Source organism: Amblyomma mixtum, chromosome 6 (assembly GCF_055824585.1).
Source record: "Amblyomma mixtum isolate Tamu chromosome 6, ASM5582458v1, whole genome shotgun sequence".
In the NCBI taxonomy this organism is placed as follows: domain Eukaryota; kingdom Metazoa; phylum Arthropoda; class Arachnida; order Ixodida; family Ixodidae; genus Amblyomma; species Amblyomma mixtum.
Window position 1 is genome coordinate 17646949 of NC_143017.1, and position 7972 is coordinate 17654920.

At 49.1% G+C, this 7972-nt stretch overlaps 1 pseudogene; it reads right to left on the reverse strand.

Annotated features, from left to right (window-relative positions):
* Positions 1-2034: 2034 nt before the first annotated feature.
* Positions 2035-3270, reverse strand: LOC149338302 (uncharacterized; annotated as a pseudogene).
* Positions 3271-7972: the final 4702 nt, after the last annotated feature.

Genomic DNA, 7972 nt, shown 5'->3' on the forward strand with positions numbered 1-7972 from the left:
GCACTGCACCAAGACCAATACCACTGGCATCCGTGTGGACTTCAGTGGGGGACCGCCGGGTCGAAATGGCGCAAGATGGGTGGTGCCGTGAGGAGACGACGCAAGGTGTTGTAGGCGTCGTCGCATGCGGGTGACCAAGCCGAAAAATCAACATTGGTGCCGAGCAGCTGAGTCAAAGGGGCAGCAATTGAGGCAAAGTTGCGAATGAAACGCCTAAAATAAGAGCAGAGCCCTAGGAAGCAACGAAGTTCCTTAGTGGTGGAAGGTTTGGGAAACTCAATCACGGCTCGAAGTTTCGCAGGGTCAGGGCGTACACCATCTCTCGACACAACGTGACCTAAAATTGTCAGTTTGTAGCAGCTGCAGCGTCCTTACGCATCAGGAACAGCACCAGCCGTCCAGGTTCCTCCGAATAGAGCTCGACTCTCGTGCCGGCGAGATGCAACGTTCGGCTGCACGCCATCTTACATCCTAGCACTCCAGCCAGTTTATCAACCATTTCCTGCATCGTTCCGGCCTCATACTTTTCGGTTGCAACAAGTTCACGGGCAGCAAAGGTGCATTTTTTGAAGTTCAGCTGTAGGCCTGCGTTTCTGGGGCATGTCGAGACGTGCTTCAGGCGACATATATGCGTTTGAAAGTCGGGCTAAAAGATAACTATATCGTCCAGGTAGCACAAGCATGTCTTCCACTTGAGGCCACGCAAAGCGATATCCATCATTGGCTCGAAAGTAGCAGGAGCGTTACAGAGGCCGAAAGGCATGACGTTAAACTCGTAGAGGCCGTCAGGGGTCACAAACGATCTGCAGCTTCCATTGGGACCTGCCAATAACCAGAGCGCAAATCAAGGGAAGAAAAGAGCTCCGCGCCTTGTAGACAGTCCAGAGCGTCATCAATACGGGGCAAAGGGTAGACGTCTTTGCGTGTGATATTATTAATGCGGCGGTAAACGACGCAAAATCGAACGGAGCCATCCTTCTTCTTGACCAGGACAACCGGTGAGCCCCAGGGGCTGGTGGAAGGCTGAATAACGCCGCTCTGAAGCATAGTGTCTACCTGTTCTTCAATAACTCGTCGTTCAGTGGCGGAAACACGATATGGGCGCTGTAGCAGAGGGGCATGGGCGCCGGTGTCAATGCGGTGCTCGACAGCCGTCGTGCGCCCCAAAACATGTTGGTGGCAATCGAAGGAGGAACGAAACTCCTCAAGAAGCGCAAGAAACTGGGTTCACTGAGTTGGCGGATGAGTAGCGTCAGCGCAGGAGTAGGTGAGCTGAGGTCGTCCATGGCGACCGGCGGTGATTCTGCGGCAGCGTCGGGGTGGTTGAAAACAGAATCAAAGAGCTGCACGGTTCCGACGCATTCCCCGCGGCGCAATGCCAAGGGAGTGGAAAACGGGTTGAAGACCCACAGTGCGGTGAGGCCGGCGGATAAAGTGAGCAGGGCGTAAGGCTGCGGCAGACAATGGCGGCGTAGAAAAGAAGGAGACGGCGTGAAGATGACACTGGCATCACGAACACAGTCGCAGGAGAGAGGCACAATCACGGAAGAGTACGCAGGAATATCGGTACTGTCGGCGACAAAAGCTTTGGCAGAAACAGGGGCACCACAAATTTCAGTCTCTGGCACGGGATTCGGCAGCATAGAGAGCGCTACTTGAGCCCGAGCACAGTCGATGACCGCGTCGTGTGCGATAGGAAGTCCCAGCCCAAGATGATCGAATGCGAACATGACGGCAGAACGATGAACTCGACCAAATACAAAATGTCTTCTATGACTACTCGAGCAGCACATGCTGCTAACGGCTGGATGAGGTGCGCACTTGCAGTTCGTAACGACCGGCCAGAAAGGGGCGTCTTCACTTTCCTCAAAGAGCGGCAAAGCGCTGCATCCATGACAGAAACCGCAGCACCGGTGTCGACAAGTGTCATAACAGATACACCCTCTACAAAAATTTCAATTAAATTAGCGGCAGACAAACGAGGCCTATCAAATTTCGACGACTGCGCAGTTCTCGCCTCAGGAACTGCGGCACCTAGTTTTCCTCTTGAGTGGTCGAGGGACGCCGTCGCATTGCAGAGATGGAGCGCCGACGTGGAGAAGGCGAACGGCGTCCAGAGAAGGCGGTGCGCTCAGGAGACAGAGAACGGCTTAGGGGCGGCTCAGCAGGAGGCGAATACTGTCGCTGGGACCAGTAACCGGAAACTTCAGGAGATGGTCGTGAGGCATTCATGCGTCGACGGCAAAGCCGCGCCTCATGACCTGGCAAGCCGCAGAAGTAGCAGGTCGGGCGGTTGTCAGGCGTGCGCCAGGAGTTTCCCAGTTGAGCTGGCGGTCGAATGTTATCAGGCGTGCCCCTGGAGGCTCGCAGATGAGCAGGCGGTGGAATAAAAGTAGCGGGCTCTCGAACAGGACCAGGAAGCGGAGCATAGGTAGGTGGTCGAGGTCGCGCAACAGCCTCCGCATACGTCAGCGGGGCCGCGAGAGGTGTGGGCTGAGGGGCTTGAGGGAGAGCCTCAGCGACCTGTTCTTGAATGATGTGCCTCAGATTCGGAGTTATGTGTGGCGATGGCTCTTGATGGCTTGAAATAAGCGAGAGCTGTCGAGCAACTTCTTCACTGATGAAGCTCTTCATTTGCGGCAGGAGCGATGACTGGTCTCTTGCATCGTTCAGGCCTGCGAGCGAGTCGATGCTCGTGGTGTGTTCGCGTGTCAGAGCCCTTTGCTTGCGGAGTTCGTCGAAGCTAAGACATAGGGTGACGACTTCGGCGACGTGGCGCAGGTCTCGCGCCAACAACATCGGAAAGGCGTCGTCATCAATGTCCTTGAGAATATGTCTGATCTTGTCGGCTTCGGACATCTGTGCGTTCACCCTCTTGCACAGGTTCATGACATACTCGATGTAACTTGTGAAGTTCTCTCCTACCTGCTGCGATCGCGTACGCAAGCGTTGTTCGGCACGGAGTTTTCTGATAGCCGGGCGACCGAATACCTCTGCGAAGTTCGTTTTGAAAACGGACCATGATGTAATGTTCGCCTAGTGGTTCCGATACCACAGATTTGCCACGCCCGTCAGATAGAAAATCACATTGTTAAGCTTGGTTTCCGTGTCCCATTTATGGTATGCGCTCACCCGCTCATACGATGTGAGCCAATCCTCAACATCATGGTCGTCCGTGCCGCTGAAGATAGCGGGGTCCCGCTGGCGGAGAGAACCAGCACAGACGACGGCGGCCGGGCTCACTTGTACGGCTTGGTAGTTCGAAGGCATCGCGGTAGGGGGTAGCGTTCGGCTGCGGTGTTCCAGGGCGAGAGGATATTACCCAGCACCTGCACCAAATGTAAGGTGGGATTTGTTCGGTGAAGCTTCTCAACGGGAGCAGGGCTAACAACAGTCCGCAGTCGAGCCAGGAGCGTGCACCAGGCGATGGCCATGCGGCCCGCGCTATGCCCGTCGTCTTCCTTACACAGTATATATATTCTTTCAAGACTTGTACCTGTCGTGGTACCCTTTACGAATACACAATATTACAAAAGAAAAAAGAGTATTGTAAACAAGAAGCTTTATATTGAAAGGTAATACAGCTCTGTGTCGCGCCGTCATACCAACAACACGAGATAGCTTCCCTGAAACCGATTCAATATGCCCATCCCAAAGCATATTCTGTGTGAAGGTAACTCCAAGTATTTTAACACTACTCCCTATTTCGATTTTTTTCGTTCTCATAAAGGGTGATGAGACTGCTGTTTATTTGCTTAGATTTCGGCCTGAAGATTACGGCTTTTGTCTTCTTTGTATTAATTTGTAGACAGTTTACTGCGGACCATTTATGAATAGATCTTAAAGCAGAGTTGGCTTTATTCTGAAGGCTACTAGGTTCAGGTGATGAAAAATTATACTAGCGTCATCAGCGTACAAAATGTATTTTGCATCTCTATAGATACCAACTAAGCTATTTATTTAGACTATAAAAAGGAACGCGCCAAGAATACTGCCTTCAAGAACACCTCTCTTGATTTCTTTCAAATCTGAACAGCAGTTCTCTAGTTGTACATACTGATGGCGATGATCTAGGTACCAATTTATTAGATTTTGACTGTGTCCTCGGACGCCGTAAGTCTCAAGCTTCTCAAGTAATATGGAAGAATGGATGCAATCAAATGCTTTAGTGAAGTCTATGTAAAGGCCGAGCACAGAATTCTTTGTTTTCAAACTTCGACAGAATAAATTCTTTTTGCGGAAGTAGTGCTAACTCCGTCGATCAGCGTTTTCTAAATCAAAACTGGGCAGAGAACAAAAAGATAGAGAAAAATTGGACATTTGCATATGAATTAATTTCTCCAACCCCTTGATAGCACCGGTAAAATGAAAATAGGAATGTAATTTTTTATATCGTTTACGTCACCTTTCTTAATCAGGACCGAAACTCTTGCAATCTGCATCCTCCTCGGAAAAATAACGCTCGCCAAAGACATATTAAAAATACAAGTGAGATATGGAGAAAGAATATCGAGCACATACTTGATTGACCGGACCTGCATGCCTTCTACGTCGCAGCTTGAGCTATTGATCGGCTCGCTCCTGCGCGGCTTCAAATGGACGACGTGCTTGTGTTACCTAGATGGCATTCTCGTTTTCACCTCCACGCTCTAAAGCCACCTACACTGTCTTTCAGCGATCCTTGCCGTTTTCCGTTGCGCAGGTATACAATAGACGATATGCGAAATTGCTTGGCGGTCTGGCAACACCGCGCCCACAACTTCCGGTTTCCATCTTGGCGCGGTCGAGCTCGTCGAGCTGGTGCATCGTTTGCTATGCGTACTTTCTTCTTGCGAGTGGAATTTCAACAGGCAAGCTTCAGCTGCTGCATTGTTTTCACAGCTGATCTTCGACCAAATGTAGGTGCTTTCAATAAGCGCCAGCTTACTCCTACCGCATCCTTAGCTTCGCTTGAAGTCTGGCGCTGATGATCGCAATAATCCGCACTCGAAAGTGGGTTGGAAAGTCGAACCGTGACCGTGTGCTGTTGTCGTTTTAATGCTCGCATTAAAGCACCAGTTCAAGCATCACGCATTATCATGGCTATTTTATTCCCAAGTGGACGCGAATTCATCTGGTAGGGTAGCGAGCGGTTATTTTGCGGTGAGTGCGCACGTGTGTTGACAAACTTCTGTGACAGTGCGAACTTTCGTTCGCGCCGATGCCAGGAGCTTCGTGCATTGCAGTATAATCACACAAGACCCTCGACCAGCTGCGTAATTCGATTCCTTTACTGTAATGTGCAATGCGCATCCGCGGTTTTCAACGTCACCGTTTCAGAGCCCGGCGTCGGTGATTTTCGCCACAATTCGTTGAAACCGCGTCCTGCTCGCAGTCAGTCGACATTAACAAGAGGAAAGTGGGCATGCACATATAATTCAAAATATTGTAAGCAAAGAAGCAGCTTTTTTTTTTTCAGATAAGCACTGAGCCACCGCGGCGGCTTGATTAGAGAAAGATGTCACAGCTGTAGGTGCATGCACGGACTCGATACGCTGGTCAGGCTGTGTGTGCAGGGGCGAAATTAGCATGTTCGGTTGCTTCCGAAACTTAATTAGCTTACTCCCAAACTTGGACAAATGGCTTTGTTGCGAAGCAAGCTGTTGGAGCTTGCCACAATGATAATAAAATCTGATGGCCTGAAGCGTTTTCAGAACACTGTTGCACGAACTTTCTAGCTTAGAAATGCGTCCCTCCTTCATAATAAAGTAGCTATATTATTCGCTTCTTTTTTTTTAGATTTTCGTCGCCGCAGATATCGAAGGTATAGGAATCCTCAAGAAATAAACCATTCGCACCTCAGTTTTTATACGTAGGTTGTATTGCTTCACAAAGACTCCTTAACGCGCATAACATATGCGTATATGGTCCAGAGAGTTTGCTCGCCCTTCTAAAACTAACTGAACACGTAGCAAACTAAGCAGTAATCGGCATATGGTTCTTCGAGTGAACTTATTTCGCCACGGCACAAGCGATTGGCCCGCTCAAAAAAATTACCTTCTCTATTACGTTGTTCAAGTATGCGTCTATATATATTCACGCCCGACCGGAGAGTTGATGAATGCACGAAATCGGCTTCTAATTTTGCTCAGAGACAACAAAGGCTGTGGTCCTTATCTTAATTTAAACGCAAATCACCTCGAGAGATTTGTCAAAAATCAGCGCAGAAAGCGAAAGCTGCGCACTGATCCGCGTGCTGACACATGATACCTCGCATGGCGTTTTGTGTTACTAAAACGTTGGGACGGAGTAAAAAAATAGAAAAGTGAAAAGCTTGAACGCACCTAGTTCTGGCACGCATCGTAGTGTCTTTTCACAGTGGAGAGGGTAGCGCAACACTGCATCGGCATTTTACTTTTCAAACGAAGCGCAGCCGTTTTAACCCAACGCTGGGCAGCGGTTTCGTTTTCTGTACCGTGCCAACATGGAGGACTTAGTTCTCGGAGCGCCGAGAGATGGCGCTGCGCATTTCGCATATCGTCTATTGACCTCCAAGAAGTGCACCTTCAGCCAGCGCAAAATTAAGGTCCTCGGCCACTTGGTTGATGCTTTTCATGTCAAGCCCGACCCTGACAAAGTTAGTGGCTTTCGCGAGGTCCCCACCCCCCGATCCTGAAGCGGTGTGCACAATTTCCTGAGGCTCTGCTCGTATTTTCGATGGCTTATCTCAAAATTCGCCGACGCAGAAAGGCACATCCTTCTTCAGGTAGTGGTAAGGACACGGCCCGTGCCTTTACCACCTTTCTGAAGAAGGATGTGCCTTTCTCTTGGAGACTTGACCAAGCTCGCCCCTTCACAGCACTTGTCACAGCCATGACTGAGCAACATTTCCGTGGCGTTGACTAAACACGAGGTATGACTATAGGAACGAGATGAACGGCTGTGTTTACGAATCTGCGAATTATATTGGTTTTAATGTTCTTTTTTTTATTTTTCAAGCTGACAGGAGCTGGTCCCGCGGCGTTTAGACGTTTTTTTTTTCGAGTAAAGTCAGTTATAAGTTCAGCGCTAGTACAGTCGCGAGAAAGAAAGATTTGCACAATGACGTCACCGCAGCGGTAAAAACGACACCACAAGGCTGGCGCGGCGCCGTGCTTTGCGAACACATTTTTGTTATCGGCGTGTTCGTATAACAGCAGCGCCGAGCGTTGCTATCTGCCGCTCCTGTGGCACGTCACTAATGCTCATCTTTTTTACTTCATTTTGGTTGCGCTGTTTCGTTCTTTCAAGAAGTAGTAAGAGTTCAGCTCCCGAAATTATGTGAACACAGCGGAGTTCGAAAGTTGTGCGCTTGCCGCTGATAAAAAAAAAACAGTGCACAGAATGTTTAGACCATTCTTTAGTTCTTCTGCCTAAAGGCGTTTTGATAAGCTATAAAGCGGCAATTTCAGTAGGCTCACTCCAGGTGTGTTGCAACTCATACGAATCTAACAGATAGGATACATTTTAATCGCAGCCAAAATGCCATTGCGTAAATGTGAACGGTGGCGAGAACTAGCACGAGAAGAAAATGCCTAGAGTCAGACCGAGCACATAAATCAACGCCTAACTTTAACCATTTTAGTTAGATAAAAGTGCGCCACGAAGCTAATGCCCGTGCTAAAGTCATCAAAAGCCTTGCGCTGACGTGTTCTTTGCAGCATTATTTTCTTCAAAATGTGAAGAACTGTCAATCCTAACCTCTTGTCCCGTTCTCTGCACCATGTCTTAAGCGTTCGCGCAACAAGTCGCCGAAAATTATACGCATTCAGTGGTGCCATTATGGCAGCAAGCATAAAACATGCGCCTTCATCGTGACTTTGGAGCTTTAATGGCGAACATCGCATTATGATAGATCACAGGTCTCGTATACGATGCTTTGCAATATGTAAAAGTCATAAATTCAGACTATTGCTCACTTTGAGCGCTAACTACATAGCCGTGCAAAGCGCTC